Here is a 25233-nt window from a genome sequence, read left to right on the forward strand (position 1 = left end):
ATATGTTTCCCTCTCCCTCTTTCTCTTTCTCTTTCTCTCTCTATTTTTTTTTATTTCCTTGACCCACTCGCAGACCCAGAGTTCCTGGACCTATTTTTCTAGAAAAATAGTACTGGTCATACTAGTTGTTGCATCCTTAGTTGTACCATCAAAACTGTCACAAACCCCCGATAATGCCTGCAGAATCTCCATCTATTATTATACTTATCAGTTATTTATATAGTGCACACACATTCAGCAGCGCTTTACAGAGAATAGTTTATCATTCACTTCCGTCCCTGATCCACATTAATTCTAAAGGTGCCCATACACATTACAATTATTGTATACAATATCAAATCTCATTGCATATCGGTTTTGCAATGAGATGAGATCTAGTACAAAAAGTATGTGCTGCACATACTTTTTGTACTAGATCTCATCTCATCTGCTCTCATCGCAAAACCGAGATCGGATGAGATGCGATATTGTATACAATAATTGTAACGTGTATGGGCACCTTCAGGTTAATTTTGTTGGGAGTCCTCATTAACTGCCAACATGATAATTTTTTATTTATTTTTTTTACAATTGTTTGCATAATCTAGATCAGACATATCCAAAGTTGGCCCTCCAGATGTTTTGAAACTACACATCCCAGCATGCTTTGCAATAGTTTTAGCATTCTCTAATAGCAAAACTGTGGCAAAGCATGCTGGGATGTGTAGTTTCACAACATCTGGAGCGCCAACGTTGGACATGCCTGATCTAGATGTATACGTAAGATTTAAATAGTAAATATGCTTAAAAATGGATGAAGTTTATTTAGAAATGAAAACATTTAATGATTACAAAAGTGCATTGTTAAAAAAAAAAATGTAAGTATTGTAGTGGTACAATTAGTCATGGTTCTTGTTATATATGCTTTCCCATGCCTTACATGTATTGAATACCATCAGGTGGAAGCCGTTGATGGTTAATTGTTTGTTTTTCAGCATTGGGCAGTACTATCAATCTAAGAAAATAAATTGCAATTAGCAGCAGACTATCAATGGCCATACCAACTTACCTGTAACAAGAGTGGCGACCCTGATGTCATGAGGCTATTTTTCCCTAATGCAGCATTGCTCAAAAATCTTTTCCTCTTCATCCCAATTGCAACACTGTCAAGAGATGTTGGCCAGACAGCCCCTGTCAGTGCAGTTCCATTCTGCTAAGCCAAGAACAAAAATGTGTTTGTCTTTTTGGGGTTATTAAATACCCATTTCTAATCTCAATTATTGAACTGAGAGCCCAGCATCCTTAAAACTTTGTGCTGTGCAGGTGAGTTCTGTGTAAAGTTGCATGGAGCTTCATAAACAACGAACTCGAGTACAGGCAACCTGCACTTCATTGTCACAGACTTGCAAGATTATAAATTGGTCAAAGGGATAAAAACAACCAACTGTTGTAGCATAGGGCACAATTATTTATTTATTTGGTACTTGTGTAGTTTCATGGCGCCAGCTTACGCCGTCAGCGTAGCGTACCTGTCAGAATCAGACCGCGCCCAGCATAGTCAGTTAGAAGTAGCGTAGCGTCCCTGGCTGTCTTACTTGTGTAGTTTCACAGTGGCAGTGTAAGCTAGGGATGGCCATCATTGCCTTTGCCATCGATGGCAAAAGTGCAACTGGCCATCGATGGTGTATAAATATGCAATGGATTACCATCAATGTTTTTACATATCAATGGTCATCCATTTGCTTTGAAAGATTGACCTGCTATGCTCCGTGTCCCGGACCCTTGATGAAAAAATAAAAATGAAACTATTCAGTTAAGCCTGACATCGATGGTGGGAAACCATCTGGTTCTCCCCCATCGATGTCAAAACTAATCGATATCGGCCATAAGCCATCAATGTTTTGTAAACATCATGCCTAGCGTAAGCTATGTAATCAGTGTAGGCTGGCGCTGTGAAACTACACAACTACCATACTGTTGCCGGGAACTGCATCTCTGTCCCCGGCGTCCCTGGCAAGCCTAGTCAGCGCCTCTCACACCGCCGGCGCCAGCATGATCCCCTCTCTTTGGTGGAGAGGGGATCATGCTGGCGCCGGCGGAGAAGCGCTCCATCTGTTTGAGACGCAGGAGTGTCTCCGATGCTCCAGCAATGATACGCTCCTGCCTCTGAGTAGCTATTGCTGAGATGTATGATATGGCAGGTGTCAATGTGTTCCTGAAACACCCCCACTATCCACGGCAGCCTGAAGCGTGGCGAGCGGACGCATTACGCGTCCTCCCGACATTTTCATACCCCCACTATCCACGTCCGCCTGTAGTTGATCATATAAAGTGTGGCGAGTGCAGTGAGCCACCCGGCCCAAAGCGTGGCGAGCGGACGCGGATAACATGTAAGTTAATCCGCGTCCCCTCGCTGCACTCACCACACTATATAAAATCAACTCCAGGCTGACGTGGATAGTGGGGGTATGAAAATGTCGGGAGGACGTGTAATGCGTCCGCTCGCCACGCTTCAGGCTGCCGTGGATAGTGGGGGTGTTTCAGGAACACATTGATACCTGCCATATCATACATCTCAGCAATAGCTACTCAGAGGCAGGAGCGTATCATTGCTGGAGCATCTGAGACGCTCCTGCGTCTCAAACAGATAGAGCGCCTTTCAGCCGGCGCCAGCATGATCCCCTCACAGCCAAAGAGAGGCGCTGACTAGGCTTGCCAGGGACAATGGGGACAGAGATGCAATTCCCAGCAACAGTACGGTAGTTACTTGTGTAGTTTTACGGTGCCAGCCTACGCTGATAACGTAGCTTATGCTGCCGCTGTGAAACTACACAAGTAAGGCAGCCGTTGGGCTACGCTATTAGCGTATCTTCAAACGTAGCGTAAGCTGGTGCCGTGAAACTACACAAGTACCATTTTATTTATTAACAGTTTCTTATATAGCACAGCAGATTCAGTTGCGTTTCTCAATACATATTGCCTCCGGTATCTGGTCAATCGGTCGACACTATAGCAACATGTATGGAAATTATTATTAAAGTTTATTTAAAAGGTGCCAAAAGGTATTCGCAGTGCCATAGATATGGTACACATAAGAGCAATACAGGGTATACAGAAATAAACATTACAGTAATTGAGATATTACAACACAGCACAGGTAGCAGCACCACAATTCTCAGTACCAGAACCATAACTAGGTGTGTTCCAGTGGTGCCTTAGCCACATGCACATCTGCACTGTGGGCGCAACTGCTGGTCCACACATGATCTGCAGAGCAAGAGTGGTGCTCTCCCTGCTCTGCATAATGCTAGCGTTTCTGGCTTCACAGGGACTCGGGGGGGGGGGGGGGGGGAATGGGAATCTGGCTGCTGTTGCAGCAGCTAGAGTAAGAGAGAATGGAAAGTGATAGAGCACAGGCCACTGGGTGAGGGAGCATCTCTGTGTGATAGAGCTTAGGCTGCGTGTGGAAGGATTGCATCAGCGTCATGGAGCGCAGGTTGCAAGGTGAGGGAATGCATCAATGTGATAGCGCACAGGGAGAAGAGTGTGTCAGTGTGATACAACAGGTTGCAAGGTTTAGGAGCACATCAGAGTGATAGAGCTCAAGTTTTGGGGTGTAGTAGTGTGACAGAGCACAGGGTGAGGGAGAGCATCATTGTGAGAATGCAGGTCTGGGTGAAGGATTGCATTTGTGTAATAGAGCTTAAGCCGCGGTGTGAGGGCGTGTGTAAGGGTGATAAAGTGCAGGGTGAGGGAGTACATCAGAGTGATAGAGTGAGGGAGCACATCATATTGCACGGTGAGGGAGCACATCATATTTTTAAAGCAAAGTCTAAATAATGGACACTACTGCCCCCTACATTTTTGGCACTCTCACTGTCCATGTTTTAAGTATTCTATATCTGGCACAGGGCACCAAAATGCCTAGTTACGACACTGCTCAGTACACAATACATTTGAGATGTAGGGAAGCTGAGTTGTCTACGTACTACCTGAGGCGGGTTGTCGTTGGTAGAGATGAGCAATTATGAGTGAGAAGCGCTGCGGTTATAGATGGTGGCTGAGTAGCTGTTCTTTAAATACTTTCATTTGTCAAAAAATTAATTTTCCCCCCATTACAAGCATGTTCTGCACATCGGTTTGCGAGTTGGTAGCACAATCAGCTTTTGCTCATTATTTATAGCATGTGTGTGTGTATGTGTATGTATGTGTGTGTATATATATATATATATATATATATATATATATATATATAGAGAGAGAGAGAGAGAGATATATATATATATATATATATATATATATATATATATATATAGCCACAGAGATGAGGACACTCACCGGTCTTTCTTCCAAAGAAATTTATTCCATATCACCACATCAGATAAAGTGCAAAGTGCATGACAGTGGGCCTAGGGCCAACGTTTCGGTCTGCCAATCAGACCTTTGTCAAGGCCCCCACTATCTCCTCCTAAAGTGCATAACCCACAGGACATCGTGTGTGCCTTATATCCACCCCACAGACAGCAGCACACTCCCCCATAGCATGTATAAAAACCTGGATCAGCCCTGGACCATATGCTTAACATAAAGCGATTACCTTAACATTTCTCCACATTTTCTACGTAACAGGCGCCAAACTTCTCGCCTGCCACGCAGGTAAATAGGAAGCGCCGCTCACCTGGGAAAGTTTCCACACATCATCCATAACACCAGCGCATAGCGCCGTACCCGGAAGTGCGTCATCAACGCATCACTTCCCGTGCATGGAACGCACAACCAGGAAGCGTGCGCTCCATCCACGTCCCTGTACAATGGTGTAGCGTCACTTCCTGCGCATGGAACGCACAGCTAGGAAGCCTGCGTTCCATTGCTCTCCCAACGGGGCATTTATATGATCCATATATACCATTTTAGTCCGCTAAAAAAGATGAACTGCCTAATCTACCTGACACAGCCATACACAAGTAGTCAGCAATAATATTACAACGGAGGTGCCAACTGCGTACTGTCGCTGCCTGAGGGGACCATACAAAACACACACAATATACTGCCACCTAGTGGTAAATATAAAATACAGAAGTAATAATACAAAATATAACAAAAACTTTTTTCCTAGTACATAAAAAATTATATACAAGGTACATGAAAAAACAAAGGACACTGTCACTAAGGTTGCTCAGACCATCCAGCAATTATCAGAACCACTTCACAAAAAAACAGACAAAGAATTATTCTCGTTGAGGCCCCTAGGAGCCACCGTGTCGAGCCTATGGATCCATTTCACCTCTTTCCTGAGTAGGATCAACCCCCGGTCTCCGCCTCTTAGCAACGGGGGGACCCAATCAATGATCATATAACTTAATGAAGAAATCTGATGTTTATACTTCAAGAAGTGCGCCGCCACCGGTTTATCAGTGAACTGGTGGGCGTATGCCAAACGAATTGACGATCGGTGCTGGTTCATGCGTTCGCGAAATGTTCGTATCGTTTTCCCCACGTAGAGGAGGCCGCAGGGGCAGCGTAGAAAATAGACCACATGATCCATAGTGCATGTCAAATGATGCTGGAGAGCGATCTTTTGGCCCGTATGGGGATGGTGAAAGGATGAACCACTGATGAGTCCATGACACGTAATGCAACTGGTGCATCGGAAGCAACCTTTTCTGGTCAACAGCCATCTCTTATCAGTCGACGGGCTCGGTGTGACATCAGGCCGCAATAATAGATCTTTCAAATTTTATATATATATATATATATATATATATATATATATATATATATATATATAGATATATATTCCTTTGAAAATACCTATATATTTGTGGGACTTTGCAGCATAAATTTCACTATATATATAGAAAATAATTTTTTCTTTATATTTTTTCTATATAATATAGTAGTGTTTTTCATTATGTTTTCATTATATTTTTTCTTTCTTCTTTCTGTTTTTATGTGCATAGAGTTGATTTAGGTACTGTACATTAATGTGATGCATCAGGCAGTGTCCTGAGACAAAGTATTTATGGCGCACTTCTACATGCAGAACATATTAGATTTATATTGTTAGCATCCCAGTAGCGTTAGTTAGTCCAAGCTAATCGCAATTTCAAAAAACCTTTTTTTGTTCTTTTAAACTTTTTTGCTTATGTAATTTTTCCCAGGCGATTAGAGCATAAAACGGAATGTTACTTCCGCTTTGCTAGCTTGCGTTCCAGTGAGTCATACTGCTGGAACGCAGAGTACTTCCTGTATTGGTTTGTTCCTCTCCTTGGTGTGTTTGCGCGCCAAACGGCGCTCACTTCCGGTATTGGTGTGCGTTCCACAGTGCTGGAACGCATGCAACTTCCGGTTTAACGGACTTTCGTTCTTTGATAGAAATTTTGGCTTTCTCTTTATTTTTTTGATATGAAAACTTTTCTAGGACTATAACGCTATGGATACAACAGATTAAGTTGGTTAGTGTTTTTCAATTTTAGGTCTTTATACCACTTTGGGCACACTTCCGGTTTTATGTGGAACAGGAAGTGGGTGTCGCTATCCATTACATGTGTGATGCCATAAATAGTTGTCTCAGTCACTGCATTAGTACACTGCCTGGTGTTCCTGGTCCTTGATGTGACAGATTTGTGTCTTGACAAAGGTCCCTGTGAGGATCGAAACGTCGACCAATACCATGAAATAAATCCTTGTTTCAACTACTTTGGTGTCTATGGTGAGTGCCTGCTTCCAAAAAAACTGCTATATTTGGGAAAATATCCTCTAGAGCGGAGCACCGCAAAGTCGTCTGCAGAAAATGGATGGAGTGCGGTTCCTCGAATCTACTATGTATGGAGACTCTATCTTGCTTTAGACCTCTCCTTGTACCAGCACCCACGCCACCCTTGATGGGTGTTTAAACACTAAAATTCGAAAAAGTGTTATATGATTCGGATCTATCAACACACAGGAGTGTACACCAGCTGCATCATGTCTATGTGATACATGCCTTTTAATGATTGCTGCTTTGTCCCCCTATGTTTTTGTGTCTTAGGGTTATTTGATCATCTTTTGGTTGAACTCTGTCCTATTGTGCCAGCTTATTTGTTGGATATTTATCGTTATATTATACATTTTTCAGCATTTGTCGAGATATGTCGCAGACCCCAATTTCTATGGTTGATAATGTTGTACTTGATAGAGCTCAGAGTGTGCTCATTTCTTTAACAGATGATGAGGCAGAAAAAGTGCTGTTTCATCACTCTGAATTTTTGTCTTTACCAGATGATAAGGCAATTGATGTGTATCATAAGTTACTGAAATTAAGAAAGAGGGAAATAGATCTTACCCTCCATGGTCAATTCTTGTCCGACTATTTTAGAAGTAAAAAAATCCCTAGAGGTTTTAGGGTGAGCAACACACCCACCATCGGACGCGGTAATCTTGCCTTTTGCACCCGATGGTGTGGTGTGTTGAATAAATGCTCACTGGACCTCTTATTATTAGTGATTGAAGAGGTCGGATCAGAATTGACAAAGATTAAAGCTGAAATTGCCACTCTCAACACTGCCTCTTTACCGACTCTGACTGGAGATTCTAGTACTAACTGGCTTGAAAAACTTGGTGAACAGATTAACACATATCAAACTGACCTTATTTCTTTTAAGAAAAAGAAGTTAGAAACAGTTAATCAGGATTATACCAATCACCAGGTGTATAGGTGGCTTAAAGGGGAACCCCGTAGATATCAGAATAGGGGAGATTCCCGCCCATATCGATCAAGGCCAAATTTTGATTATAACAGTTCCTCACAGTCTAATTCTGAGAGTGAAGGCAGACCCCCCAGGGGACCGGCCTCCTCAGGTTCATCCTCCTCTTTTTTAGGTCGGGTAACAAGAAAATTCCCAGACCCTTCGCATCGGCCACAAAGTACCCCACGCGGAGGGGCAGCGGGGGGAAGAAAAAGAGGGGGACGGGGAAAATGAATGACTTGGTTTTTAATATCTCCAGCCAGCAGTTGACAGAGGCAGAGTGTGAGGTGTTGGCACTAGGCTTTTCCTTTATTCCCACTGTAAGACCTAACAGATTTGATTGGTCTGTTGATGGTTACAAATTTGCACGCAAATTGCGTCTTCGTGAATTTTTTGGTAACAAACAATTGGAGCCATCTGATAGCAATATAAAGAAAAAGTTCTCTAGAACCAGTACTTTTGACCCTCAGTCGGTTAACCCTAGTATTCGCACGTTTTCAAGACTTATTGACCAAGAAATGTCTGCTCAACATTTGATGCCAAAATTTGACAACCTCACCCCACAGCAACGATCGGCCTTGCGTGAACTTATGAGCAACAGGCAGCTCGTGTTCCGTCAGGCCGATAAAGGTGGTGGTGTGGTTGTTCAGGATTGGATCTCGTACGACGCTGAGATACGGCGCCAATTGGCTGACTCGGTGACGTACGAGAGAGTGCCCATTAACCCCATGATGGGGATTAAGAACCTTGTGGATAAAACTGTGTGTATGGGCATTCAGGCTGGTTGGATAGACAAGGACATGGGAGCTTTCCTCCAGGTGGATCATCCAGTCTGTCCGTATATTTATACGTTACCTAAAATACATAAAAGACTGGATGATCCACCAGGTCGTCCAATTATATCAGCTGTGGGTTCAGTCCTTCAGCCCCTTGCTGAGTTTGTAGACAGTTTTTTGCAATTGTATGTACAGAGGATGTGGAGTTACATCAGGGACACCTCTGATTTTCTTGCTAAAGTGCTTGCCCTTGAGGACATCCCAGATACAGCGATGTTTGCAACTATGGATGTCACATCGCTGTATACTGTTATCCCTCACCAAGAGGGTTTGGATACCTTGAGAAAAACTCTACAGCAGGGTTTACACGATGGTCCTCCCACTGAATTCCTGTTGGAGTTAGCTGAACTTGTCCTGCGACATAATCATTTCTGCTATAACAAAGAGCATTACATACAACGTTCGGGGACCGCTATGGGGTCATCCCTAGCCCCCTCATACGCTAATTTGTATATGCACAGATACGAAAATGAGTACATTATGCCCTTGTTTGCAGAAAAATTTTTATGTTTGAAGAGATTTATTGACGATGTTTTCCTGATATGGAATGGCACAGAGGCAGAGTTCTCCGAGATGATCAGATATTTAAATTCCCTAGACACTACCATTCGTTTTACCCATTGTATTTCCAGTATGAGCATTAATTTCTTGGACGTGACACTATTCCGAGATGAGAATGGGATTGGTTACACTCTCTACCGCAAAGAAACAGATCGTAACTCATTATTGGTCGCCACAAGTCACCATCCAAGTTCTTTAAAAGAGAGCTTACCTATCTCACAGTTCATCCGAGTTCTACGCAACAACTCATCGGATGACAAAGCGCAGATCCAAATTGATGAGATGTGTGTACGCTTTACCGAGAGAGGATACAAACAGTCCACTATTGAAAGATGTCTAAACAAGGCACTCACCAGACACCGGAATGAGGAAATGAGGTCAACACAGAGATGTGGGTCTGATCGTATGATATTTGCCTCTACGTACAGCACGGCATCCGACGATATGGGCAAGGCTATTAAGAAATACTGGCCGATAATATCGACAGATACCAAGCTGGGACATCTCAGCAAAAGGCCGCCTATGCAATCCTTTCGTCGAGGACCTAATCTCAAGCAATTACTGATGAGACCTCATATACAACCTGTTTCCTGTAATTCTACCTGGCTTTCTACACAACGCCTTGGCTGTGTGCGGTGCACAGACTGTACAACCTGTAGATCGATGCTGGTTGGCCAGACATTCCCTCATCCACATACTGGCAAAAAAATCAAGATCCGTTATAGACTGTCTTGTATGGCATCATTTGTGATCTATATTTTAATGTGTCCCTGTGGACTGTATTATGTTGGATTGACTACACGATGCTTTAGAGAGCGTATGGCGAATCACCGCCTGTCCATCCGCCAAGCTCTCGAGCAGAAAAAATCTGACAAACCTGTGGCGAAACATTTTCTTGCACTCGGACACTCTGTGGCTAGCCTGAGATGTATGCTCATCGATTTCATACCACCCCTACCACGTGGCGGAGATAGAAGTAAAAAACTTCATCAGAGGGAGGCACGTTGGATTTATGACCTGGGGACTTTGGCTCCAAGAGGCCTTAATGAACATATTGCATATAATATCTTCCTTTGAAAATACCTATATATTTGTGGGACTTTGCAGCATAAATTTCACTATATATATAGAAAATAATTTTTTCTTTATATTTTTTCTATATAATATAGTAGTGTTTTTCATTATGTTTTCATTATATTTTTTCTTTCTTCTTTCTGTTTTTATGTGCATAGAGTTGATTTAGGTACTGTACATTAATGTGATGCATCAGGCAGTGTCCTGAGACAAAGTATTTATGGCGCACTTCTACATGCAGAACATATTAGATTTATATTGTTAGCATCCCAGTAGCGTTAGTTAGTCCAAGCTAATCGCAATTTCAAAAAACCTTTTTTTGTTCTTTTAAACTTTTTTGCTTATGTAATTTTTCCCAGGCGATTAGAGCATAAAACGGAATGTTACTTCCGCTTTGCTAGCTTGCGTTCCAGTGAGTCATACTGCTGGAACGCAGAGTACTTCCTGTATTGGTTTGTTCCTCTCCTTGGTGTGTTTGCGCGCCAAACGGCGCTCACTTCCGGTATTGGTGTGCGTTCCACAGTGCTGGAACGCATGCAACTTCCGGTTTAACGGACTTTCGTTCTTTGATAGAAATTTTGGTTTTCTCTTTATTTTTTTGATATGAAAACTTTTCTAGGACTATAACGCTATGGATACAACAGATTAAGTTGGTTAGTGTTTTTCAATTTTAGGTCTTTATACCACTTTGGGCACACTTCCGGTTTTATGTGGAACAGGAAGTGGGTGTCGCTATCCATTACATGTGTGATGCCATAAATAGTTGTCTCAGTCACTGCATTAGTACACTGCCTGGTGTTCCTGGTCCTTGATGTGACAGATTTGTGTCTTGACAAAGGTCCCTGTGAGGATCGAAACGTCGACCAATACCATGAAATAAATCCTTGTTTCAACTACTTTGGTGTCTATGGTGAGTGCCTGCTTCCAAAAAAACTGCTATATTTGGGAAAATATCCTCTAGAGCGGAGCACCGCAAAGTCGTCTGCAGAAAATGGATGGAGTGCGGTTCCTCGAATCTACTATATCTATATATAGATATATATCTATATATAGATATATATCCATATGGTGGGGATAGCACTCTCCAACTATGTCACCATCTGCCGGGGTGCCAAAATCCAGAAAGTCCCTAAAGGATTCCTGGGGGGGGGGGGGGTTTGGGGACATACTGACGTTTACCCCAGTTACTTCCCAAGCCAAGGTTTGGAAAAATTAGGAGGTATCCGTGCGCACTATTTATACTGTAAAGTTACCTGAAGCCCTCTGTTGCCAAAAAAAGAGTTAGACACCCACTCTTTAAATAGACTGGTTTTGGGGAAATAGGTCAACAGGGGTAGGCGCATGTAACACAACAGGGGATATGTGAATAATCTGGACCCACAATGGGGGTTATATTGACCAGAAGAATTATTTTATTTACAATCAAAATAACATAATAAAAAAAACATACATATAAAAGTGCAAATGCAGATATGTGCAAATATGCAAATGCAGCAAAAGAAACAATGCAGTATTTTAAAGTGCATGTACAATGGATTTGACGGGGGTGGTCTGAATCTTTTATCTCACCATTCCAAGGTGGTGCGGTGGGCTTGGTGCTAAAGATGGTAAATCCCGGGTAGCAGGATGAATGCACCACCGCACAGGCTTGAATGGGAATCAAGGTGTAATGTCAGAGTCCTCCCGTCAGCGTGTTGGCATCCTCATAACATGTCTCGGAAACTGGTTCCTTCTTCAGATGTGGATGCCAGCACACTGAAGGTTTGGGGTTTTTATACCCTATTGATCACATAATTTGATTCACATGTTTAACACGCTTCCAACCAGATGGCAGTGTTTCGTAGCCTCTCGGACACTAGATAGATATATAGGGTGACATTCTATGGGATGAGATTTGCGTTTTTTGGCGTTAATTAGTCAACAAAATGGCGACATCGCATTTTTCCGTCAAATCGCCTATTTAATAGGGTGCGCTAAGGGACTGAAATCGCATATTATGTGCGTTAACGCATGCGGACCAAAAGTGCGAAATTAATTCACATTTTTATCGCATCCAGATGTTTTCGTATAGAAAAGTATACAAATCGCTTATTTAATACAATGCGTTTTCGCAAATCGCACTTTTTAGGTGTCTAATAATCGCACTTATTTCAGACCAGGTTCTGTTTGGTGATTTGGGCCAGAACTCATTTTGGTCAAGTGCACACATGGTTAATTTCACCACAGGTGCCCTCATTTTCACTCACAAACACCCCTACATAAACCCCAACATCATTAAGGACACCTGTGAGGGTTTGAGACATGGAGATTTTGCAGAGTGGTTTGGAGTTGCTTATCTGTGATGTGGCCCATTTGGAGGAGCTACGCAGGAGTGAGGAAGCTGCGCGCCAGATCCAGGTAGCCCCCCGACTACTGCGTACCCCACGTATGTATCGTGCTCGGCTGTACCTGGACTCCCTCTCGGATCAACAGGTTGTGGGGATGTTTAGGCTGAACCGCATTAACCTGTTGGACTTATATGAGCAGGTGAGAGATGATTTGGACCCTTTTGGGGGAGCCAACTATGCAGTGTCTGGCCTGCACAAATTAATGTGTGCCCTCTACTATTTGGCCACAGGCTCCACTCAGTCTGTGACCTCATGGGCCTTGGGGGTATCACAGGCCACTTTCTCTAAGCATTTTACTCAAGTGTTACTTGCTTTAAAGAAGTCCTCCAACTCCATGGCCATTTTACTTTTCAACTGCCTTTTGATGTCGTTGAATCTCTTTTACATTGCGGACCAGGCGCTTGTGCTGACTGACAGCGTTCACCGCCTGGGTGATGTCCTTCCACATAGCCCTTTTGCGCTGTGCAGGGGTCTTGTGGTGAGATTTGCCAAGCAAACGGTCAAACACTGGCATGATAGCCCGGACATGTGCAGCATTTTCCTCATATGAAAATCTGACCTTCCGGCCACTTTTGGTGCGGCCAGCTTCCACCTCCTCCTCATTGTCTACTCCAGCCATGTACCCCTCCTCCTCCATGCCAGTGTCTTCCTCTTCCTCACCTCCATCTTCCTCCACCTCTGACATGTGGCCCTCCTGCAGCTGCTGTGGGGTCTGGTCAAGGTCTTGGCTATAGGATGGGGATGCCAGCGGATCCTCCACCTCGTCCTGCTGGGGCTGGACGCCCAGGGCCTGGTCTGGGGCTGGCCTTGCTGTGGCCATGCTGCCTGCCACACTGCTGGCTCTCCCACTTGGCTGGCTGCTGCCACTGCTCCCTCTGCCACTGCTCCCTCTGCCACTGCTTCCTCTGCCACTCCTCACTCTGCCACTGCTCCCTCTGCCACTCCTCACTCTGCCACCAACACCTCTTCCTGTACTCACACTGCCACTGCTCCTCTCCATGCTCCTTACTTCCTATCAAAGAGTGAAATGGCGCCAATGCCCCTATATATAGGGGGTGTGATGCATAATGGAGGGGACAGAGGTGGGCCAATAGGTTGGGGGGTTCTTACTCATGCGGAGACAGTTTTGTAAATCGCACTCCGGTTTGTCCAAAACTCGCACATGACCGGCGGAAGAACTCGCACTTTTTTATTACTTAAAATCGCACCACTTCGCCGCAAATCGCACCACTTCGCACTTTTCAACCTCCAAAGCGCATCACATTAAATATGCGAATTATGACTGAAAAATGCGATTTCAAAAAGGGCGAATAGCGGCGATGTGGTGCGCTAAAAAAACATGCGCATTTATCTCAATCCATAGAATGTCACCCATAGTGTCAGGGCGGCGTAGGCACTCGAACAAGAATAAATACACCAGGAGAATGGATGTTATCCCAACGTTTCAAAGCCGGTGCGGGTATTTTTATGAAGGTGCAGAAGATAAAAAAGCCGCACCGGCTTTGAAATGTTGGGATAACATCCACTCTCCTGGTGTATTTATTCTTGTTCGAGTGCCGCCACCACCCAGACGCTACATTCAGCGGGATCATCTCGGGATTCCTGGGGGGGGGTTTGGGGACACACTGACGGTTACCCCTGTTACTTCCCAAGCCAAGGTTTGGAAAAATTAGGAGGTATCCGTGCGCACTATTTATACTGTAAAGTTACCTGAAGCCCTCTGTTGCCAAAAAAAGAGTTAGACACCCACTCTTTAAATAGACTGGTTTTGGGGAAATAGGTCAACAGGGTAGGCGCATGTAACACAACAGTGGATATGTGAATAATCTGGACCCACAATGGGGGTTATATTGACCAGAAGAATTATTTTATTTACAATCAAAAAAACATAATAAAAAAAACATACATATAAAAGTGCAAATGCAGATATGTGCAAATATGCAAATACAGCAAAAAAAACCAATGCAGTATTTTAAAGTGCATGTACAATGGATTTGATGGGGGTGGTCTGAATCTTTTATCTCACCATTCCAAGGTGGTGCGGTGGGCTTGGTGCTAAAGATGGTAAATCCCGGGTAGCAGGATGAATGCACCACCGCACAGGCTTGAATGGGAATCAAGGTGTAATGTCAGAGTCCTCCCGTCAGCGTGTTGGCATCCTCATAACATGTTTCGGAAACTAGTTCCTTCTTCAGATGTGGATGCCAGCACACTGAAGGTTTGGGGTTTTTATACCCTATTGATCACATAATCTGATTCACATGTTTAACACGCTTCCAAGCAGATGGCAGTGTTTCGTAGCCTCTCGGACACTAGATAGATATATAGCGTCAGGGCGGCGTAGGCACTCAAACAAGAATAAATACACCAGGAGAATGGATGTTATCCCAACGTTTCAAAGCCGGTGCGGGTATTTTTATGAAGGTGCAGAAGATAAAAAAGCCGCACCAGCTTTGAAACGTTGGGATAACATCCACTCTCCTTGTGTATTTATTCTTGTTCGAGTGCCGCCACCACCCAGACGCTACATTCAGCGGGATCATCCCGGGATTCCTGGGGGGGGGGGGGGGGGTTTGGGGACACACTGACGTTTACCCCTGTTACTTCCCAAGCCAAGGTTTTTAAAAATTAGGAGGTATCCGTGCGCACTATTTATACTGTAAAGTTACTTGAAGCCCTCTGTTGCCAAAAAAAGAGTTAGACACCCACTCTTTAAATAGACTGGTTTTGGGTAAATAGGTCAACAGGGTAGGCGCATGTAACACAACAGTGGATATGTGAATAATCTGGACCCACAATGGGGGTTATATTGACCAGAAGAATTATTTTATTTACAATCAAAAAAACATAATAAAAAAAACATACATATAAAAGTGCAAATGCAGATATGTGCAAATATGCAAATGCAGCAAAAGAAACAATGCAGGATTCCGGGGGGGGGGGGAGGGGGGAGTTGGGGGCGCACTGACGGTTACTCCTGTTACTTCCCAGGCTTTGCCAAGCTGCGACATGTCTTGTCTGTTGGGCCAACCAGTAGGATGGTGAGCTCATTTTAGCCCTTGTGAGTGATATTGATCATTTTATCACCCAGTGTGTCTATTGCCCACCAAGGGTGGGCAATAAACGGCCCTCCAGCTGTTGATGAACTACACATCCTTGCATCAGTTTCAGCACAGCCAAATGGCAAAACTAAGGCAAGGCATGCTGGGATGTGCAGTTCATCAACAGCTTGAGGGCCACTTATTGCCCACCACTGCTGTATGTCACAAACCGTGGGTCTCAGCCCCGTCTGAGACCACGTCCATTACCTTCCCGGTGGTCAGTGCTGAGAGTAAGGCCTCTGGTGGCTGTCAGTGTCTGGCGAGATGTCCCATGTTTGGTTGGTGCTGACCCGTGTAATCGACATGCCGGCACGCTGGACTCCGCGCGTCATGGGCGCCGCCATGACACATGCGCTCAGCTGACCAGAGGGTCCAATCCCGCTGCTCAGCCAGGGTAACCTCTGACCCACACACCTGCATACCTCTCAGGTATGCTCACGCTTTCCCTGTACTGATTGGTGCTGCTGCAGCTAGCCAATCAGTACTCAGCGAGGGGGATATATTCCGGCCTCTAACTCTCAGTCATCGCCTTGAATATGTGTTCATCTGACCTCAGTACCTCCTGTGTTCAGCTGTTTCCTAAAGGCTCCTGGTTAACCGGTCTCCCCGTGTACCTCTCGCAGTATCTACAGCTACTACCTGGTTTGTCATCTCCAGAAGACTCCTGCCATTCCACTCTGCAGTCGAGTAACTATTCCTGTTACCATTCTCACCTGGCATACCATCTCCAGAAGCCTCCTGCTAATTACCATTGTGCAGTTGAGTGATCCCATCGACCCTGCTGTCGACATCAGTGTTGACACTTACCCACTGTGCCTCCCAGAGACTGTTTCACCTACCCGTGTCTCCAGTGACATTACTACCCTCAGCCTACGACCAGAGGGCCAGGGCAGAGGGCCGCGACCTGCCTGTCAGACGCAGCGAAGTCCATATCCCCTTGCGGGGGTCCCTGGTGAATACCGCTGGCAGGTTAGACTCCGCGCCTCTGTTTGTGGTCTCCGCCAACACTCAGGTACGCAAGGCCTTGCTTCTGTGCATGTCATTCATCAGGCCTCCAGCCTTCCGATACACAGCGCCCTCCACTGGTCCACCACGGTCAGGGTCGGGAACACAACAGACCCCAGACCTGACAGTATATTCAAGGCCGATGGACTCGGCTCAAGACCCAAGTGTGGGACCAGCGGTTCTTCAAAATGTTGCTGCCAGAATGGAGACCCAAGAAGCCACTCAGCAGCAGGTGATCAAATTCCTACAGGATGTGTCCAGGCGGTTGGACACCCTGCAACAGTCCCTGTCGACTTCTGTGTCGACCTCTTCCGTAGGTTCAGCAACACCAGCTCTACCTTCTCGTCTCCACCTACCAGCACCCACCAAATACGATGGTGACCCCAAGACCTTCAGAGGGTTCATCAACCAGTGCCAAATTCAGTTCGAATTGGTTCCTCATAACTTCCCTACGGCCAGAATCAAAATTGCATACATGGTGTCGTTATTGACTGGTTCTGCCCTGAAGTGGGTATCTCCCTTATGGGAAAGAGCAGATCCTCTGCTGGCAGACTATGACCAATTCATCCAGACCTTCCGCCGCATATTCGACTTGCCAGGTCGACCCGTGTAAGCAGCTACCGACATCCTCCAGATTAAGCAAGGGTCCCGCCCCATGGGGCAGTATGTAATCCACTTTCAAACTCTCGCGTCTGAATTACAGTGGAACAATGAAGCCCTGACAGCTGCCTTCTGGTTAGGAGTCTCTGACCGGATTAAAGATGAATTGGCATCTCGCGATCTTCCTGACCAATTGGAAGATCTTATCTCTCTGTAAACACAAGTTAATTCCCAAAGTTTCTCCCAAGATTCGTTCTGAGTCGCCTACACGTGAAGAACCAATGCAAGTGGGTAGATCACGACTGACTCCCGAAGAACGTACCCGCAGGCAGCGCAATCGTCTGTGCATATATTGTGCTGCTCCTAGCCATTTCATTAACAAATGTCCCGAGCGTTCGGGAAACGACCGAGCCTAACCTGTAAGGGAGGAGTCAGGTTAGGTCAAGTGGCGAAAACTCCTCCAGAATATGACTTTGTTTTGCCCGTATCTTTGGATACCCCTGCCGGTGCCCATTCCAGCTCCGCCTTGGCAGATTCCGGTTCAGCCGGGAATTTCATCTCTCTGGACCTGGTTACTAAACTGAGGATTCCAATGGAACCATTAGTTCCACATCTGGCTGTTACAGCAGTTGACGGCAGCAGAATCCCAGGCAGTGAGGTTCGTTTCTGTACCAGCCTCCTCACCCTCAGAGTCGGCATGTTGCATCAGGAGCGGATCAAATTTCTCGTCATTCCCAAATCTTCTTATGAAATCGTCCTCGGTCTTCCCTGGTTTCGTCTTCATAATCCCAACATCAATTGGAAGACGCTACAGATCGAGCAATGGAGTTCTCATTGCCAACAGCAATGTATCAAGTCAGTGGTACCCACTCGTTCAGCCAATGTAAAAATTCTTCCTGGGCTCCCTGAAGTCTACAGTGAATTCACTGATGTGTTCTGCGAGCAGTCTGCTGATACTCTTCCTCCATATCGTAATTGGGACTGTAAAATTGATCTCCTCCCAGGGAAATTCCCTCCTAAGGGTCGAACTTATCCATTGTCCGTTCCTGAGACCCAAGCCATGTCTACATACATACAGGAGAATCTTCAGAAAGGCTTCATCCGGCGCTCAAGTTCCCCAGCAGGCGCAGGTTTCTTTTTCGTAAAGAAAAAAGATGGAGGCCTTCGCCCGTGCATCGATTACCGAGGGTTAAACAATATCACAGTCAAGAACAGTTACCCGCTTCCGTTGATTACCGAACTTTTTGACCGAGTGAGAGGTGCCCGAATCTTCACCAAATTGGATCTCCGTGGGGCATACAACCTGATAAGAATTCGTGAAGGTGACGAGTGGAAGACCGCATTTAACACCCGGGATGGTCATTACGAGTACCTGGTAATGCCTTTCGGCCTTTGTAATGCCCCAGCGGTATTCCAGCAATTTGTAAATGAGGTCTTCAGGGACATGCTCTACGTTTGTCTTGTGGTATACCTCGATGACATCCTCATTTTTTCAAAAGACTTACCCTCTCATCGAACTCAGGTCAAGGAAGTATTGTCTCGTCTTCGCCGAAACAAACTGTACGGCAAGATTTCCAAATGTACCTTCGAAGTTCCTTCCGTGCCCTTCCTGGGTTACATCATTTCTGGTTTTGACTTGCGTATGGATCCAGAAAAGTTGGAGGCTATTAATGGGTGGTCGCAACCTACTTCCCTCAAAGCAGTCCAACGCTTTATAGGGTTTTCCAACTATTACAGGAAATTCATTCGAGGCTTCTCCACGCTGATTGCACCCATCACCGCACTCACCAAGAAGGGGGCTAATCCAGCCAGCTGGCCTCCAGAAGCCGTCGCAGCCTTCCAGTTTTTAAAACAAGCCTTTGTCACTGCTCCTATCCTGTCCCAACCTGACGTCGACAAACCCTTTTTTCTTGAGGTAGATGCCTCTCACATAGGAGTCGGTGCTGTACTATCCCAAAAGAACAGTGATGAAAAACTCCACCCCTGTGGGTTCTTCTCTCGCAAGTTTCTTCCAGCAGAAAGAAATTACTCCATTGGAGACCAAGAATTACTGGCCATCAAATTGTCCCTCGAAGAATGGAGATATCTTCTAGAAGGTGCCAAGTTCCCCGTGACGATCTTCACAGATCATAAAAATCTGTTATACCTCCAGTCTGCCCAGTGTATGAATCCTCGACAGGCTCGTTGGTCCTTGTTTTTCTCTCGTTTCTCTTTCAAGTTATTATACCGCCCAGGCACTCAGAATGTGAAAGCTGATGCTTTATCTCGTTCCATGCAAGACGATTCTGACCTGCAGGAGAATCGGCCCATTCTGGACCCCATCGCCTTTGCTCCCACGCAAGTGTCGCCTGTGCCTCCTCCTGGTAAAATCTTCGTCCCCACTGAACTGCGTCAGAAGCTTCTCTCCTGGACACACAAGTCATTATTCTCTGGGCATCCTGGCGCCCAGGGAACATTAAAAATTCTTCAGAGATCCTATTGGTGGCCGCAGATTGGCAAAGAAGTGAAGGAGTTTGTGAGCTCATGTCCAGAGTGTGCACAGCACAAAGTGTCCCGACAAGCTCCAGCCGGTCAGCTTCATCCTCTGTCCATCCCATCTCGTCCCTGGACTCACATTTCAATGGACTTTATCTGCGACTTACCCAAATCTCAAGAGTATAACACTATATGGGTAATAGTTGACAGATTTTCCAAGATGGCCCGATTCATCCCATTACCCGGGCTACCATCCGCTCCCACTCTGGCTCAGCTGTTTGTACAACATATCTTCAAAAGCCATGGCTTGCCTAATGAAATTGTGTCCGATCGTGGGGTACAATTTGTAGCACGATTTTGGAGAGCCCTGTCTGATGCATTCCAAATTAAATTAAAGTTTTCCTCAGGCTATCATCCCCAGTCCAACGGTCAGACAGAAAGAGTGAACCAGGATCTGGAGACCTTCCTACGTCTTTATATATCATCCTCTCAAGATGACTGGTCGAGACTCCTCCCGTGGGCAGAATTTGCTCATAACTTCAGGTACCACACCACCACTGGTCATTCCCCTTTCTTTATCGTCTACGGACAAAATCCCCGGCCCCCCAATTTTGAAGCTTTGCCTGCGATAGATGTACCTGCAGCCGCAGCAGCCGTTAACCATTTCTCTCAAATCTGGCGAGAAGTTCATTCCAACATCAAGAAAGCTTCAACAAGGTACAAATTCTTTGCAGATCGCAAGAGAAGAGCTGTTCCTGAGTTGCGTCCAGGGGATAGAGTTTGGCTTTCCACACGAAATCTCAGATTAAGAGTCCCCTCTATGAAATTTGCTCCCAGATTCATCGGTCCTTACACTGTTCTACAAAGGATCAATCCTGTGGCATATAAATTGAAGTTACCCAAATCTTTACGCATTCCCAACTCATTCCACATCTCTTTGTTAAGTCCTCTCATCTTGAATCGCTTCCATACTTACTCACCATCATTACCCAAAGTTCGAACCAGCAGGGGAGTAGAATTCGAGATAAACAAAATTGTTGATTCTCGTCGGAGGTATGGGCGTCTCCAGTACCTCATTGATTGGAGAGGATATGGTCCTGAGGAGAGGAGTTGGGCAGATGCAGAAGATGTGCATGCCCCCCGTTTACTCAAAGTATTCCATGAAGAGAATCCGTCCAAGCCTAAAGGGTGTTCGGTGCCCACCCTAAAAGGGGGGGGGGTACTGTCACAAACCGTGGGTCTCAGCCCCGTCTGAGACCACGTCCATTACCTTCCCGGTGGTCAGTGCTGAGAGTAAGGCCTCTGGTGGCTGTCAGTGTCTGGCGAGATGTCCCATGTTTGGTTGGTGCTGACCCGTGTAATCGACATGCCGGCACGCTGGACTCCGCGCGTCATGGGCGCCGCCATGACACATGCGCTCAGCTGACCAGAGGGTCCAATCCCGCTGCTCAGCCAGGGTAACCTCTGACCCACACACCTGCATACCTCTCAGGTATGCTCACGCTTTCCCTGTACTGATTGGTGCTGCTGCAGCTAGCCAATCAGTACTCAGCGAGGGGGATATATTCTGGCCTCTAACTCTCAGTCATCGCCTTGAATATGTGTTCATCTGACCTTAGTACCTCCTGTGTTCAGCTGTTTCCTAAAGGCTCCTGGTTAACCGGTCTCCCCGTGTACCTCTCGCAGTATCTACAGCTACTACCTGGTTTGTCATCTCCAGAAGACTCCTGCCATTCCACTCTGCAGTCGAGTAACTATTCCTGTTACCATTCTCACCTGGCATACCATCTCCAGAAGCCTCCTGCTAATTACCATTGTGCAGTTGAGTGATCCCATCGACCCTGCTGTCGACATCAGTGTTGACACTTACCCACTGTGCCTCCCAGAGACTGTTTCACCTACCCGTGTCTCCAGTGACATTACTACCCTCAGCCTACGACCAGAGGGCCAGGGCAGAGGGCCGCGACCTGCCTGTCAGACGCAGCGAAGTCCATATCCCCTTGCGGGGGTCCCTGGTGAATACCGCTGGCAGGTTAGACTCCGCGCCTCTGTTTGTGGTCTCCGCCAACACTCTGGTACGCAAGGCCTTGCTTCTGTGCATGTCATTCATCAGGCCTCCAGCCTTCCGATACACAGTGCCCTCCACTGGTCCACCACGGTCAGGGTCGGGAACACAACAGACCCCAGACCTGACACTGTACACAATGGCCGATACACACTGCTGTGGTTAGTTAAAGACCCCCTCCATTGTTTAGCATGCACAGACGAGGGAGCAGATGAGGGAACAAAGGCCAGCATGGCCCCCGCTCCCCCACATGATTTGTCCAGCATCGGCAAGTGTATATGTGAATGCACTTGCTGTTGTGGTGTTCCCGCTGTGGCTGAAATCGATATCTTTAAATTACAATATTTTGAGAGCTCACATTCTTGTTGCCTGCTTGAGGACCCTGTTGGCAGCTCTAGCAGAACAAAATCTATATCAGTGTGGAAACTGTACTTTTCCCTTGGAGTTTTCATGGACTCCACTGGACATTGATCCATCATGTGAGTGGGTCACATGAGCTATGTAGTTAAGTCCTTCATCCTGAGGGCATATTTACATTATCACTAGCTGAGGTACCCAACATTGCTCAAGTTTGGTTGTGCAATTAGCATTACTTGAACCATAGCTGCCTACCCTCCTGCATTCTGAAGGAGACTCCCTGAAATAACACCAATCTCCCTCTCTCCCTCATTAGTCTACCAATCTCCCTCATTTCACCTTTCCAACATTACATGGTTACATTTTTTGGGGAAAAAGGAATGAGAGACAGATACATTTACATTGAATCATCAGCACTATTTCCCAGCACTTTACCAAGTACAGTAGCTCTTACTAACTGCTTTGGGGCTCATCTACATTTGGATATAAGTCATTTTAAAAGATTTCTCTCAGATGTAGCAGTACACACCCACGCTTCTAGATGCCTCTTTGACAATCTCTTTTCACAATCTCTCCATATTTGGAACTAGACACGCCCTTTGGGTGGAGCATGACACGCCACCTAAATGAGGCGCTGCACAAAATTCTCCTACCAATTCTAATCTCCCTCAAACTAGTTTTCAAAAGTAGGCAAGTATGACTTGAACTCAATCATCTTTGGTTTTAAGCTTTACCGATTGCCATTCTCAAGGTGTGACCGGCATATACCGGTCGTTTTTTTTTTCTTAAACCCCATGTTCTCTACCTCCTTTATGTTATGCAACACTGCTATAGCTTGCATCCCTGATCCACTTTGTATTGGCTGGACCCCTTTTTCTTCTACATTCTCCATGGCAGCCATCACTCTGGGTTAACCCCTCCTTTTCTCATATTAGACAGGACTTATTTCAATCAGGACCGCCCACTTTGGCTATAATAGGCCCCACCTCCTGTACCACTTTGTCTTTTTCTCTTGTCTCCTCTTCAGTATAGCAGGACAGAGTAAGGTAGATTTATTTGTTTAAATATAGGTCTTTCCTGGTCGGCCAGTTGCTGGTGGCGTGGTGCCCTGGGGCGGAAGGCTGAAGTGGTGAGTAGTACCCCTCATTAATGTAAAGGTCCAGTGGAAATACCCTGTGTGTGTCCGGTCAGAGAGCACGGTAGCTATAGGTCCCCGCGTCTGCAGGCAGGAGGTCTGGCACCATTCAGCATGGTAGTGCTGACGCAGTGCTGGGAGGCACCTGTTGGAAGCTCCGGCTAGCTGGGAGCACGCTGAAAGCCGGTGGAGAGCAGGAAGTGTGCGGGAGTGCACTTCTGGGTGCAGCGTCTTTTGTTGTCTGCGATAAACAAAGTACTTTGGTTCCGCCTCATGCATCCGGAAGTTGGACACTGTTTGAGTGCCCTGCAGTGTTTAAAAGACTCACAGTTTAATGAGGATGGATATATTTGTTTATACAACAGCAGCGATATGTCTCAAATTTGCTGAGATGCCTTCCCCCCCATAAGCCGGATAGTGCCCCTGTGAGGTAAGACCTTGTTTTATATGGCAATTAGCTGATTTATTTTTTATCAGTGGAAGTGAGGCTTTTTTATTTCTTGTTTTAGTGTCTGGATCTGCAAAAAGCAAGAAAAAGAAGGCTTATAAAAATCATTTGGCGTATGGGGGGGGGGGAGCTTACTACATTCGAGGACGGAGGTGCCTACAGAAGGCCTGAAGCCCCGGGCCCAATTTAACTACACAGCCTATCTGGGGCCACATCTCCAGCCACCCGGCCCCCCCTGCTCACCAGCCTCCTGCCCTGCTGCTGGACATAACAAAGCCCTGCCCCACTTGAGCAGAAGGTTAATAGCTGCTACAGAGGCTCCATGGACCCAGGACCTCAGCAAGCAGTGGCAGCCATCTCCCCCAAGGCACAGCATCAGCCTGGAACCTGGCCCAGCAAGAATTGGCAACCCACCTCTCTCAAGGTACAGCACCACAGACTTTGACTGCCATAGTCTGTATAAACTGTGAACCCTAACATACTATTAAATGCTAATTGACAATAAGAACCGCAGCCTCTATCCACGCTCAGCATAGTCTCCCACTACTCTGATTTAAATATAGGTCTTTCCTGGGTTGGTCTTGGGGCATTGTGGCTGTGTGCAGGTCTGAGCCCGGTGCTACCTGAGCTCCCCACACCAACCACCTCTATCACACCTTCCCACCAGCCCTCCCCCTCCTAGAAGACATTACGCTCCATCCGTAATGCCACATTGACCACAGGATCCTGCGTCCCTTGGGTGCCCCACCCCCATCATCCTTTTGCTGATTTTAGCTCCACCCATAATTAGCATAACACCTCTTTATTTTTTTGTTCTGTTTGCTCCCTACCTTTATTATAATCCTCTTGGACATCGCTTTTCCAGAGAAGTCCTCCGCCAAAACTCCTAAACAAAAAAGAGGCGATATATCACAGCATTTCACTAGAGGAAAGTCCCAGCAAAGGGGTCCCAGTTCCCCTTCTCTAGCTGCTATGGAAAAGGACAATCCCCCGTCCCATCCACCAGGGAGAACACCATGGCTCTTCGCTCCCTCATCACTGAGTTTAAAGACTCTCTTGAATCCACGTATTCCAACCCTCTCCATCATATTGATCCAAGACTCAAATGAGGCAGGAAGATACACCCCCCTATAAACCAGAAAACAACTTCCCCCCCTTTTTTTTATCAAAGAAATCCTTATTTACAAGTCAAATTTAGGAAGGGCAGCTTTTTAGAGTTGAAAATAGTCACCTAGCATGTGCAGACAAATACATCCCCAGTACAGAATATCCTATTATTATTATTATAATTTTATTTATAAGGCGCCACAAGTGTTTCGCAGCGCCGTACAAAGGAACAATACAGGGAGACAAAGCTTGGCATAACATTGAATAAATAACAAGAATACAGTACAAATAAAGAGCGCCACAGTTCAATACACATTACAGCTTGGATATAAGTAGTGAGGACTCAATCAACCTACAACTAGAGGCTAGATGCCAA

Source organism: Crinia signifera, chromosome 1, assembly GCF_055691185.1.
Source record: "Crinia signifera chromosome 1, ASM5569118v1, whole genome shotgun sequence".
Lineage (NCBI taxonomy): Eukaryota > Metazoa > Chordata > Amphibia > Anura > Myobatrachidae > Crinia > Crinia signifera.